Here is a 14,372-nt window from a genome sequence, read left to right as displayed (position 1 = left end):
ACCTGTGGATTGATTCTGCTTCCACTGCACTGTGGTGCATTGACTTTCACAGATTCACAACCCTCTGGGAGATGTCGTTTCTCCTCAGCTCAGTTTTGAACCGACCTCCTTTCACTCGATATCGATGACCACTTGTTCCAGACTGTCCTACAAGGGGGAGCATCTATTCAACATCCACCGTCTCAATCCCCTTTCACATTTTCTATCCCTCAATCAGATCCCTGCTCATTCTTTTGAACTCCAGTGAGGACAAGCCCAAGCTATTGAACTGCTCCTCGTGGGACAGCCCTTTCATTCCTAGGATCAGTCTGGGGAACATCCCCTGAACAAGCTCCAGTGCTGAAGGACTCTATGATCAAAATAGACTCCCCAAAACATCTGAGACAGAGGTGACAGTGCTCCCACTGACCAGGTTCCAGTTTGTACAGGGCACTGCTCTCAGCTGGATGGTTGGGAGTTTGAGCTGATTTTAAGCTGTATTTTGAAGAGGAGTAAGCAACCTTTATGATCAAAGCCTCCAGAAATGTGAAGGTGACATTTATGAGTAATTCAGAGCAATGATCTACTCAGTTATTTTGACTCCTGGGGCCTGCTGAGTACTAAAACGCAGCATTTCGGGATTGCTGAGAAATATCTTCATTGACTTGGACATTAATTGTATTTTTCAGGTTCCACAGTTTAATGAAGAGTCCAGAAGATTATAGCTTTGGGTTATTTCCCGATCTCATTGTTGATGTCTACAAGGCTGTGAAGAACACAGAGTGGAAGAAGTACTTTCCTAAATAATAGAGACTGCTCCTGTCTTCAAAGGGTTGCCATCTCTTGAGTGGATATGAGACAGAACCACATGCTTCAGGGCAAGAATGGAAAGAAGGAACTTGCATTTTTAACACAGAATCCCTATAGTGTGGCGGTGGCCATTCAGCCCATTGACTCCATACCGCCCCTCCGAAGGTCATTCTATCTCGACCCCTATCCTATCTCTGTTTGTTCCAATGGCTACTCCACCAAGCCTGCGCATCCATGTACACTCTGGGCAATTTAACGTGGCCAATTTATCGAGCCTGCAGATCGTTAGACTGTGGGAGGAAGCCAGGGCATCTGGGGGAAGGCCACGCAGACACAGAGAGAATGTGCATACTCCACACAGACCCACCTGAGGCGGTTCCCTGACATGGTGAGGCAGCAGTGCTAACCACTGAGCCATCGTGCTGCCTATTATTGCTTACTGTAATGTCTGTTTCATGACTTGTAATTTATTTTATTGTTTTAAATAAACCAACTCATAGAGTTAATGGACTGATTATGCGACCATTATCTTTAACATCACAGTCAAAGGCTGGAGAAAACACTGTGCAAATGAGGCCGATTGCACAAGCAGCTTAATCTGCGAAGGTGTGTGAGGCAACATATGGGCAAGGAACAAAAGTTGGCCACTCGGCCCTTTGAACCTGATCCCCCATTCAATAGGATCGTGGTTGATTTGATTTTAACCTCAACTCCACATTCTCTGATAATGTTCCATCCCTTCAGTCATCAAGAATCTATCTACCTCTTCCTAGGGTAAATATAGGGTCGGGAAATGGGTCTGGATTAGTTACTCTTCGGAGGGTTTGTGTGGCCTTGTTGGGCTGAAGGGCCTGTTTCCACACTGGGTGGATTCTAAATTCTGCATCCACTGCCTTTTAAGGAGGGGAATTCCAAAGACTAACAATCTCTGAGAGAAAAACATGTTTCTGAATCTCTGTTTTGAATGGATTCTCCCTTAATTTTAAACAGGGATCCCTGGTTCTGGATTCTCCCACAAGAGGAAACATCCTTTCCACATCCACCTGGTCAAGGACCCTCAGGATCTTGCTTGTTTCAATGAAGTCTTGCATTCAGTTTCCCCTCACACTGAACCATAATGTTCTTTGAGCTTTCCTGATGACTTGCTATACCTACATACTAACCTTCTGAGATTAATGCACAGAGACCCAGATATGGTACTGGGGAGACAGGCTCAAATCCCACCAAGGCAGATGGGAGAATTTAAATTCAATTAAAAAGTCTGCAATTACGAGTCTAACAACGACCATTAATCCATGTGGATTGTCAGGAAATCCCATCTGGTTTATAAACGTCCTTTAGGGATGGGAACTGCTATCCTTACCTGGCCTGGCCTTCATGGAAATCCGATCCCACAGCAATGTGGATGACTGTTAACTGCCCTCTGGGGCAATTAGGGGTGGGCAATAAATGCTGTCCTAGGCAGTGACACCCTCATCCTGTCAATGAATGAAAAAGAAAGATTTGACTATTCATAATCAACAAGGATAACAGTCATTTGTAATGAATGAGCAGCCTTTGTTACAGGCCCTAATTATCTCCTGATTTATTCTCTTTCCCACCATAAAGCTACTGTTAGGAAGCATGGAGACTATTCCGATCAGCTCTTGGATCTCTCCCCTATTTGTGCTGCTTTCCAGAACACAAGTGTCTTCCTGCTCCAGCCTCCACTCCTCACCCTCACACTGTTCTCCCTCTCTCCACTCCTGACCTCTCACACTGTTCTGCAGCCTCCGCTCCTCACCCAGACCTATTTCAGACCAGAGGTTATAAGATTAAGGTGGAAGTATTTTTGACCCTGTGTGTGGTAGATATATGGAATATGCTGCCTGAGAGTGTGGTGCAGGCTGAAAATTACACAACCTTTAAAAACATTTGGATGAGCACTTCTATTACCAGGGCATGGTGGCTACAGACGACTGCAGGTAAATGGGATTAGTGTAGTTGAGTGTCTGTTGGTCAGCATTGACATGGTGAACCGAAGGGCCTATCTCTATGCTGTGTGACTCTAGAACCTGGGTCCCTGGCTCTGTGAGGCAGCAGTGCTGTGTCACCCATATTGAGGGAGGCACACAAAAAAATCAGCACAAAAGATGATAAGAATTCGGCTCTTCCTGTTTTTGAAAACCCCACCATCACATCACTCAGTTAGCAAATTAAAACAAACGATGGTTTATTAGCACAGCTCCCTGCCGGAGTGGTGAAGGGGAGGTGTGGTCACTGGTTAGATAACAAAGACATAGGAAGAGAGGGAGTGGACCCAATTAAAATGGAAGGGGAGTGGTGTGGGTGGAATCTGTGAATGGATACTTACCCATCTGACAGAGTGCCCTCCACCTGGCAATCTATTTTACATGATGTGGAAACATAGAGGATAGGAGCAGGAGTAGGCCATTTGGCCCCTCCAGCCTGCTATGCCATTCGATATGATTGAAGCTGGTCATGGAGCACATTACTGTAATCCATCCCTACCCCATATCCCTTGATTCTTTAGCCACAAGAGCTTTCCTGATAACATCATGTTTTGGTCTCAACCACTTTCTGTGACAGAGAATTCCACAGGCTCACCATTCTCTGGGTGAAAACATTTTTCCTCATCTCTGTCCTATAGAGTTTACCCCTTAACCTTAAACCATGTGCCCTGGGTCTGGACTTCCCCACCATTGGGAACAGCCTTTCTCCATCTAACTTGTCTCGTCCTGTTCCAATTTTATAGATTTCTCCAAGATTCCCTTCCTTCAATCTTCTAAACTCCAGTGAACACAATCCTCACCAACTCAACCTCTCCTTATACGTCAGGCCTGCCATCACAGAAATCAAATACCATCCAGTAATTAATATTAATCAGCCCAATGTAGAACACAGACTTTGTAGGTCAGGGTTAGAAGACAATCATTGCCGGTTCTAAAATTCAGGCTTCGGGTGCAGTAATCTCAATGGAATCATTGGATACAATCGTACAACAGCAGAAAGATGGGAGGTGTAGCTGGAGAGTGCAGACAGCGGTGTAGACAGTGGGTGTAGGTAGTGGGTGCAAACAGAGGGACTAGACAGTGGCTGTGGATGCTGGATTCAGACAGTGGGTACAGACGGTGGTGCAGACGGTGGTGTAAATGGTAGTGTAGACACAACAAGACCTTGAGTGGTGACCACATGGGTGGCTGTGTGGAATCACACAGAGAGCAGCCAGTGAGCCTGACACAGTCAGGGACACCCCCTGGTGCTGAAGGTCATGCTGCTGCTGACAAAGGTTACATTTTAACTGAAACTGCACTCCCTCCCTACACGATCCCCTCTTGTCCCCACATGCCTCACTGCAACACAATGAGATGCCAGCCAGCACCCTGTGCCCTCATTCAGACTCCATTGACATTGTCTCCATTAGCCTTGACCCTCCTCCCAAGCACTTACTTGGGCCTTCACTGAAGCTTGAGCCATTTCCTCTGACCCTTGATCATGTATTTGCCATCTTAGAACTGCCTCACCTAGTCACCATTAACCTGCACTGCCCTCTCAACATGGAGCACAGATTGATACAGAGCAGAAATGGTCCTTTGTCCCATTGATTCTGTACCAACATAACTACCACCAAAGGCACTCTCATCCCAATTTCCTGCACTTATCCCAGATCCTTGAATGTCATGATATTTAAAGGTTGCAAGTTTTCCACCCTGCACTACCTTCCCTGACAGAGGGTTGCATGTTTATAGTTTATATCACGTCAGGCTCACGGAGCTTAACGAAAGCTCAACTCATTAGGCATTTTTTTAAATTTGTGGCATGGTGGCTCAGTGGTTAGCATGGCTAACTCACAGCACCAGGGACCCAGGTTCGATTCCAGCCCCAGGTCTTTGTGGAATTTGCACGCTCCCCCTGTGTCTGTGTGGATTTCCTCCATGTGCTCCAAGTTTCCTCCCACAATCCAAATATGTGCAGGTTAGGTGAATTGGCCATGTTACAATTATCACAGTGTTCAGGAATGTGTCGGTCAGGGGAAATTTCGAGTGAAAGGGCAGGTGAATGAGTCTTAGGGAGTTTCTCTTCAGTGGGTCGGTGTGGACTTGTTGGGCCAAATTGGTGATGTCTGTAATGAAATCTTTCAAACCACTTATTTTGTCTCGTGTCGTTTAGTTCTTGCACTCCTTGTTCGATAAATGTTTCATTTTTTCTGATAATATGAGTTCCCTGATGAGCTGTTAACCGTGTCCAATCAGGGAGTCCTGGCTGATAGATAAAAAGGGGAGTGTCAGAAGGACTGATACTCTGGTACCTGACTCTGAATAACAACCTTCCAACCAACCCCCTCCTTCTGTCATCCTCAATCTCCCCAAGCTTACTCTTGTGGCCCTGTCGATCCAGCCTGTGCTGCCTTTGGGAGAGGTTGACGTTCCCTCCATTCCTGATGAAGAGCTTATGCCCAAAATATTGATTATACTGCTCCTCGAAGCTGCCTGACCTGCTGTGGTTTCCCAGCAACACACTCTCAACTCTGATCTCCAGCATCTTCAGTCCTCACTTTCCCCTTCCCCCCACTCGCTCATTACAAACAGAAATGACTGGTGGTTAGTTTAACCCTGAGGGTCATCACAGCTGAGGCAGAGGGAGAGAAGGTCACACCTTCATGGTGGTAGCACCCTTAATTAATCCACTGCAATCACTCTCAGGGCTGCAAGAATTCAACCTCCCTCACTCAGACAGCTCCCTCCCTGGAAGGTAATATTGCTGCACCTGGTTTAGGGCTAATTGAGTTTGAAATATGACTATGGCTAGCCAGCACTGGCTGAGCAGACAACCACAACTGCAATGACACCGGCTCCTTGTAATTGGGGAGCACAATATGGAGCACAGTGCGCACTGCCTCTGAAATCCCTCCCTTCCTGAGAATACACTCTCAGTATTCACCTTTCTTACCTGCCATTTCAATTTCATGACAAATTCTGTGTCCTATGATCCTGCCCCACTCGCCACCTGATGAAGGAGCTGTACTCCGAAAGCTTGTACTTCCAAAGAAACCAGTTGGACTCTAATCTGGTGTTGTGTGATTTTTAACTTTGTCCATCTCAATGAGCTGCCATCTCAGGCTAAACTGTTCTTCATCTGAGATTTGAGAAGATTAAGGCCTAATCTTTATTCCCCATCACAAAGTCTATTCTCTATCCATCACTCAGACACACCTACAGGCAACACTGAGTTAACACACACACACACACACATACACACAGAATCAGGCAGCACTGAGTAACATGCACACAACCCGAGCTGCCTGGAGGTGTCTCTTTGAATAACACACCCACACTCAGAGTGACACCTACAGGCAGCATTATGTACTACACTCACTCAGAGAGACACACAGCCTGCAGTGTCAGTGATTGGCCTCAGATCATTTCACGTATAACACAGCATGCAGCAGAGAGTGCACAGTGCGATCCCAGCACCTGAGTTTAGACCAGAGAGTGAACACTGAATGCCTCAGATTGTAATTATTGAATCCGAACAGCTTTCAGTTTCTATTCTGTTTGGAATCTTGTAACCTCCACAGATTCCAGACCAACTGGATTATTTGAAACTGATTGCTGATTGGCTGTCAGTATCATCTACCACGGATTGACAGGCCATGTAGCCAATTGTGACAATGTCATGCTGACATGCAGCTAATCCGCTGAATGGAGTGGTCCATTTCCAAAGCCCACAGAGACAGAGACTGAATCTTCATCAACTTTATTCCCTTTTCTAGACTGACATTGACAGAAAACAGACTGCAATTAACAGCCAGACAGAGGAAGCTGCACAAATTCACAGATACAATGGCTTTTGAGGAAAAGACTTGTGGAGATTTTCTCAATAACATGAGAATCCTGCCCTTCAAATAGTGACAAAAACCTTAAATTGGAACTGGCTGCTGAGCAGGAAGGAGATCTGTTTTATTGAAGCAGACATTTCGAAGGTTCACATTGTTTTTTACAGCTGACAGCCTTCAGCAACTTCAAGAGATTTTACTTGGTATCACAAATCAACCCTGTCCCAATCAAACAGTCCCAGAACAGGGAGAGCATGGGGTTTGACACAGCGTAAAGCTCTATCTACACTGTCCCAATGAACTACCTTTACTCCTGAACCTCAGAAGTGTCTCTGAGCCAGTCGTGAGAAGGAAGAGTGTTGAAATTCAGTGCTGACAATGATCTTTGTCCTGCGAGCTGAGCCTTGTTCTGTTTAAAGTTGTGTCTCCTCTGTGGACTGTCTCAAACACTCTACACACATTCTGATCTCCTGATGCTCTTGCTGAGGGGTGAAGGGAGGGTCACGTGGGTGAGGGCACAGGAGAAGCGAGCGTTGGACTCCCAGTCAGACCCAGAGAGGGTCAGCAGGCTGCTGACACTGTAGGTGCTGTCCGAAGCTCGCAAGTAGTTGCTGGTCTGAACCCCGTCCGAAATGACTGCACCATCCTTCTTCCACTGCACCTCTAGCTCATCGGGATAGAAGTGATTGGCAAGGCACACCAGGGTGGCAGTGCCCTTGGCATCTACCTGCTCGTGGGAGGGGGGCAGCAGGGTCAGCTTGGGCTGAGAGTTGTCACGGCCTGAAAAACAATTTTAAGAGAGAAACAATTTTAATCCCTGCCATTGAAAGGGATTTTAATTCTCAGAATATTCACTGATCAAATGTTTGAATATTTGTCTCCAATACCTTATAAACCAGACAAAAGAATTTACATTTTTAAAATTGATTCTTGGGATATGAGTGTCACTAGCAGGAGCAGAATTTATTTCTCGTCCCTAATTGCCCCTGAGAAGGTGGTGGTGAAAGAGAAGGGACAGTTTTGGACCGTCGTTTGGGGAATGAATGTGGGCAGCTGGGAGAACTAAAAGATGGCGATCATTTCAGTGACAGTGATCAGAACTCAGTGAGATTGAAATTAGGGATCGAAATGGAGAACCATGGAGCAAGTGTAAAAGGTTTTATTTTACTGAATGTTTCGGTAATTTAGTAAAAGTGGACTGGAACCAGTGACTTGATGGGAAATCAGTGTCAGGGCAGTGGGAGCCCTCAAGTAACAAGACAGAGATCATTCAGAATCTGTTCCCACAAAGAGTAAGGGTGGGAAACCCAAATCTAAACTCTTAGCCTGGGATGTCAAAAGGCAACCAGTGCAGGGAAGACCAAACAGGGAAGGTGATGTTGGTTATCTGGAGTTCAAACCTGCAGAAAGCTGAGAGGAGGATAGAAAATGCAGGATTAAAATTGAACAGGACCTGAGGAAGGCAAAGAGCTGTAAGGATGAAATATGTCCAAGTGAATCAGGGAAATCCTAACGAACAAGAGGATTGGGGTAGTTACCAGTTGGGGTACCACAGGGGCCAGTCATTGGTACCCAGTTATTCATAATATAATAGAGTCATAGAGTCAGAGAGACATAAAAGGCCATTAGCCCATTGTGTCCACATTGGTCAAAAAACAACAACCCAATAATTCTCATCCATTTTTCCAGCATGAGGGAATTAGATGCAGTATGTGTTCAAGAAGGAGTTAGATATATTTCAACGATCAAAGAATGTGGGGAGAAAGCAGGAACGGAGACTATGTTGGATGTTTGGCCATGATCATATTGAATGGTGGAGAAGGCTTGAGGGGCTGAATGGCCTCCTATGTTGATGTTTCTATATGTTTCTCAGATATCGACGGAATGTTTTTTGTCAATTTGAACCTGGAAGTCACATGTGAGTGGAGGTGGAAGATGTGGCCATGGTGATTAATGAATGCGGGTCAGTAAGGTGGTTAAGAAGACACATGGGATAAACTGTTTTTCTTTTTCCCTTGATGGAATGAGGGCATTGCTGTATCGGCAGCATTTATTGCCCATCCATAATCGCCCAGAGGGTAGTTTAGAGTCAACCACATTGCTGTGGGTCTGGGGTCACATGGTAACGATGACCGTTTCGTTCCCTAAAGGTCATTAGTAAATCAGATGGCTTTTTCCTGACAATCAACGATGGTCATCATTGGACTCTTAATTCCAGATTTTTTTTATTGAATTTACATTCCACCATCAGCTGTGGCAGGATTCTAACCCTGGTTCACAGAACATTATCTAGATCTCTGGATTAAGAGTTCAGTAATTATATCATGAGACCATTGCCTCCCTTATCTCATTATTGGTTGACAGTGAAAGCAAGGAGTTTGTTTATTCTGGAACTGTATAAAACCCCAGTTAGAGCACAGTGAGAGAACAGTGTACAGTTATGGTCACCACATTACAGGAAGGATGTGATCCCACTTGTGATGGGGACAGAGGAGGATTTTGTCAAAAATGGGGAGTTTTAGCTTTGAGGAATGATTGGTTTGGCTGGGATTGTATTCTTTGGAACAAGGAGGCTGATGGGAGATTTGATCGAGGTATAGAAAATGATGAGGGGCCTGGATAGAGTGGGTGGGAAGGACTGATTTCCATCAGCACAGAGGGCAATAACCATGGGGAGAGATTGAAATTAATTGGAGACAGAGTTCGAGGGGAATTGTGGAGTAATTGTTTTCAGCCAGAGGCTGGTGGGATCTGGGACCCACTGTCTCAAAGGGTTGGAGAGGCAGAAACCCTCATCATATTGAAAAAAAAAACACTTGGATATTCATTTGAAACAGTGAACCCGCAGGCTTATGGAGCAAGAACTGGAAAGTGGGATGGAGCTCGATATCTCTTTAACAAACCTCCAATTAAGCTAGTCCCATTTTCCAGCATTTTGCGCATATCCCTCTAAACCCTCCCTATTCATGTACCAATCCTCTTAGATGTTGTAATCACACCCTCCTCCACCTCTTCCTCTGGCAGCTCATTCAATACACACACCACCCACCACGTGAAAACGTTGCCCCTTCAGCCCCTTTCAAATCTTTACCCCGTCGCCTTCAACGTATGCCTCTAGAACTGGACTCCCCAACTCTGAAAATAATACCTTCTTTACTCACCCTTTCAATGCCCCTCATGATTCTATAAACCACAAAATGGTCACCGCTCAGCCTCCAACAATCCAGGGAAATTAGATCCTATTCAACCTCTCCCAGTAGCTGAAAACCTCCAACCTTGGCAAAATTCTTGTAAATCTTTTCTGAAGCATTTTAAGGTTCACAACATTTTTACTACAGCAGGGCAACCAGAACTACACACAGTTTTCCAAAAGTGGCTGAACCAATGTCCTGTACAGCCGCAACAGCTCCCAGCCAGTCAGACAAAGGAGAGTCTGAAGATGTAATCTATTTGGATTTCCAGATGGCCTTTGAGATAAGGTACGAGCCAATAGAGTTAGGGGCAAGGTACTGGCATGGACTGAGGACTGGTAGGTTGATATAAAGCAGAGGGTGAGGAAAAATGGCAGCTGGTGACTAACAGAGTTCTGCAGGTGTTAATGTTGGAAACATAACTATTCATGTCATGCGTTGACAATCTGAATGAAGGAAGTGAAGATATTGTTGCAAAGTTTGCAGACGACATGAGGTAGGTGGAGGGACAGGTAGTGTTGAGGAAGTGGGAAGGCTATAAAATGTCCTGGACAGGCTCAGAGAGTGGGCAAAGAAGTGGCAGATAGAATACAGTGTGTTACAGTGTGAGGTTATGCACGTTGGTAGGAAGAAGAGATGCAAAGGCTGTTTTCTAAATGAGGAAAGCCTTTGGAAATCTAAAGCACAAAACTCATTCAGGTTTCTCTGAAGGTGAACAGGCAGGTTCAGTTTGTGCTTGGGAAGGTAAATGAAATGATAGCATTCCTTTCAGTTGGGCCGGAATACAAGGGCAGATATGTACTGCTGAGGCTGTGTCATGTTCTGGTCAGACTGAATTTGGAATATTGTGAACAGATTTGGGACCCATATTCTAAGAAACAATGTGCTGGCATTGGAGGGATTGACAAGAATGATCCTGGGGATGAAGGGCTTGTCATATGAGGCGTGGTTGAGGACTCTGGGTCTGTACTCAATGGAGTTTAGAAGGATGAGGATGGACCTTATTGAAATTTACGGAATACTGATCAGCCTGGAAAGAGTGTATGTGGAAATGTTTCCGAAAACAGGAGAGACTAAGTAACCAAGGCACAGCCTCAGAATGAAGGGCCGACCCTTTAGAGCTGAGGTGAGGAGGAATTTCTTCAGCCAAAGGGTGGTGAATATGTGGAACTTACTGCTACAGAGGGCAGTGGAGGACAAGTCACTGAGTGTATTTAAGACAGAGATAGATCGGTTTGTGATTATTAAGGGGATTGAACGTTCCTGTGGAGTAGGAAGGAGAAAGGGGGTAAGAGGCATATCTGCAAAGATCAAATGGCAGAGCAGATTCAATGGGCTGAATGGCTGATTTCTGCTCCTATTTCTTAAAGTCTTCTGGAGAGTTTCCCCAAAACCCTGGAACACTGAACCCACTGGACTGTGAGCCCTTCTGGACCTGTTTATCATCAGAACTTTGCCAAGAGATGACCAATGAGTGGAGAGAATTTGCACCTATGTGGGAATTTTAGGACACTTCCCAGCTCCTGGAATACCATGAGTGTAGGAAGTGTGGTCAGTGACAGCAGTTGGAGCTCCGGGTTTCGGAGTTTGAGCAGCAGCTGGTGTCAGTGCGGAGAGTCCGTGAGGCTGAGAGCTCCGTGGAGAGCACGGTTCTAGATGTGGTCACTCTGCAGCTTCTGAGTATGCAGGGACAGAGGGAATGGGGGAGCAGCAGACAGTCCAAAAGGATCAGGCAGCTCGTACAGGAATCCCTGAGTGCATCCCACTCTCCAACCAGGATTCAGTTCAGAATCCTGATGAGAATGATGGTTCATCTGGGGAGTGCAACCAGATATAAGTCCATGGCACCATGTGGAGGGCTCAGCTGTACAGGGGGTCACAAGGAAGACCGGAAGAGCGATAGTGAGAGGAGATTCGAGAGTGAGTGCAATCGATAGGTGTTTCTGCAGCTGCAGATGGGAATCCAGGATGGTGGGTTGTCTCCCTGGTGCCAGGGTCAATGATGTCACTGAGCGGCTGCAGAGCACCCTGAGGGGAGAGGGGGAACAGGCAGCAGTCGGGGTCCACATCGGTCCCTGTGACAGAGGCAGAAAAGGGATGTGGTCCTGCAGTCAGAATTTCGTGACATCGGGAGGGAGTTCAGAGCAGGAGCTGAAAAGTAGGCATGTGCACATTATTCCCAGTGTCCTAAATAAGTGAGAATAAAAACAGCAAGATAAGACGGATGAATAAGAGGCTGGAAAGAGAGTCTAGCAGGGAAGGCTTTAGATTCTTAGGGCATTGGGACTGGCTGTGGGCGAGATGTTACCTGTACAGACTGAATGGGATGCTCCTGAACAGAGCTGGGACTGAGTTCCTTATTGGGTGATTTGTTGCTGCTGTTGGAGAGAGTTTAAACTGACTTGGTAGGGCTGTGGGAGCCATGGGGGAATATCAGAGAGAAACACCAAGGTTCACAGAATCCTCAGTGTAGTCCAAAGATCACCATCAAGTGGAAAGTAGAAGAACAAATGTGCAAGGAATTTACAGGGTCTGTCAAATCACGACAGAGAGTTGTTATAAATGGGGTGGGGCTGGGGAGGGGGGTGGTGGTGGGGTTGGGGAGGGGAAGAGCTTTAATTATCCTCATAGACTGGGATAGCATCATTGTGAAGGGCAGAGAGGGTCCAGTGTTGTGAGAGTGTCCTCAGGTGAACTTTCTCCAGCCGTGTGTTTCCAGTCCAATGAGAAAGGAGACTCGGTTACACCTGGATCTTGGGAGTGAGGAGGCGCAAGTAAACCAAGTGTCAGTGAGAGGAAATTAAGGGAAGAGTGATCATTGTATCATAAGGTTGAGGGTGACCATGGAAAAGGAATCCAGTTTCGAAATGATTCACTTGGGAAAACACAGACTTCCGTTGGGTAAGAACACATCAGAGTGAATGAACTGGGGCTAAAGCTTGCAGCAAAGTCCTGAAGTGAATAATAAACTCGAAGTTCAGGGACAGTCGAGGTATATTCGTGGAGTGGCACTCAATTCCTGGCTGTTTTGAGACAGATGGGGTCGAAATATTGTAAATAAGAAAAGGGCAAAAGTGTAACTAGGGAGTGACTAGGTCCCCTTAAAGGTGGCTAATTCACTTAGCCTGCACATTCCTGTACACTTTGGGCAATTTAGCATGACCAATCCATCTAACTTAGACATCTTTGGACTGCGGGAGGAAACTGGAGTACATAAAGGGATAGTCAATGTGATTTTGTGGATTGGAAATCCTTTCTCACTAACTTGATTGAGTTTTTCTGAAGAGGAAACAAAGAAGATTGATGAAGGCAGAGCAATTGACATTGTCCACCTGGATTTTAACAAAGTATTTGACAAGGTTAGCCATGCTGGACTGAGTAGGAAGGTTAGATCACATGATTTCCAGGGTGAGCTCGTCATTTGGATAAAAAAATGACTTGAGGTAGGAGACAAAGGGTGGTGGTAGACGGCTGCCTTTTGGACTGGAAGTCTGTGACCAGCGATGTGCCATAAATATCAGTGCTGGGTCTACTATTTTCATGATTTAAATAAATGATCTTGATGTGAATATAGTAGGTAAGTTTAGTAAGTTTGCAGATTACATCAAAATTGGTGGTGAAGTGGATAATGAAGATTATCTCACAGTACAGCAGGACCTTGATCAGTTCGGCCAATGGCTGAGGAGTGACAGATGGTGTTCAATTTTGATAAGTGCAAGATGTTGCATTTTGGAAAGGCAGGACTTACACAGTTAATGGTAGGGCCTGGGGATTAATGGTAGGACTCTGGGGATTAATGGTAGGGTCCTGGGGATTAATGGTAGGACCCTGGGGATTAATAATAGGACCCTGGGGAGTGTTGTCGAACAGAGTCCTAGCAGTTCGGATGCACAGGAAGGATGTTATTAAACAGGAAAAGGTGCAGAAAGTATTTACAAGGATTTTGCCAGGAGTGGAGGGTTTGAGCAAGAGGGAGAGACTGAATAGTCTGGGGCTCAGAGGTGACCTTACAGAGATTTAAAAAACCATGAGGGGCACAGATGTGGTAAACAGCTAAGGTCTTTTCCCTAAGATGGACGAGTCCACATCTGGAGGCATAGGTTTAAGAGGAGAGCGGAAGATTCAAAAGGGGTCCGAGGAGTAACATTTTCATGCAGAGGGAGGTGCATATATAGAACAAGCTGCCAGAGGAAGTGAATGTGGCGCATACAATTACAGCATTTAAAAGACATTTGGATGTACACATGACTACGAAGCATTTTGAGGGATATGGGCCAAATACTGGCAAAGGGGACTCAATCAGTTTAGGATATCTGGTAGGCGCAGACGAATTGGACCAAAGGGTCTATTTCACTGCCATACAACTCAATGACTATGAGAGGCTGGACCCTGAAGTGCAGGAAGCTGAGGGGTGACCAGATAAAGGTTTGTGAAATCCTGATGGGGTGAGATAATGTAAATAATTCAGGAGGATGTCAATGTTTTGTAGAGAGGGTAGAAAACACTCCCAAAGATTGTTCCAAGAATGAGAAACCTCAGTTATGTGATAGACTGGA

The 14,372-nt window shown here is 45.7% G+C and overlaps 1 protein-coding gene across 1 annotated transcript in view; it reads right to left on the bottom strand.

Moving 5' to 3' along the window:
- Positions 1-14,372, bottom strand: part of LOC140479518 (immunoglobulin kappa light chain-like) — a 117,739-nt gene that overhangs the window by 83,847 nt on the left and 19,520 nt on the right. The window lies entirely within an intron of this gene.

The sequence above is a fragment of the Chiloscyllium punctatum genome, chromosome 7 (assembly GCF_047496795.1).
Source record: "Chiloscyllium punctatum isolate Juve2018m chromosome 7, sChiPun1.3, whole genome shotgun sequence".
Lineage (NCBI taxonomy): Eukaryota > Metazoa > Chordata > Chondrichthyes > Orectolobiformes > Hemiscylliidae > Chiloscyllium > Chiloscyllium punctatum.
The sequence above is the reverse complement of the archived record's forward strand: the minus strand, read 5'-3'. Positions and strand labels throughout refer to the sequence as shown.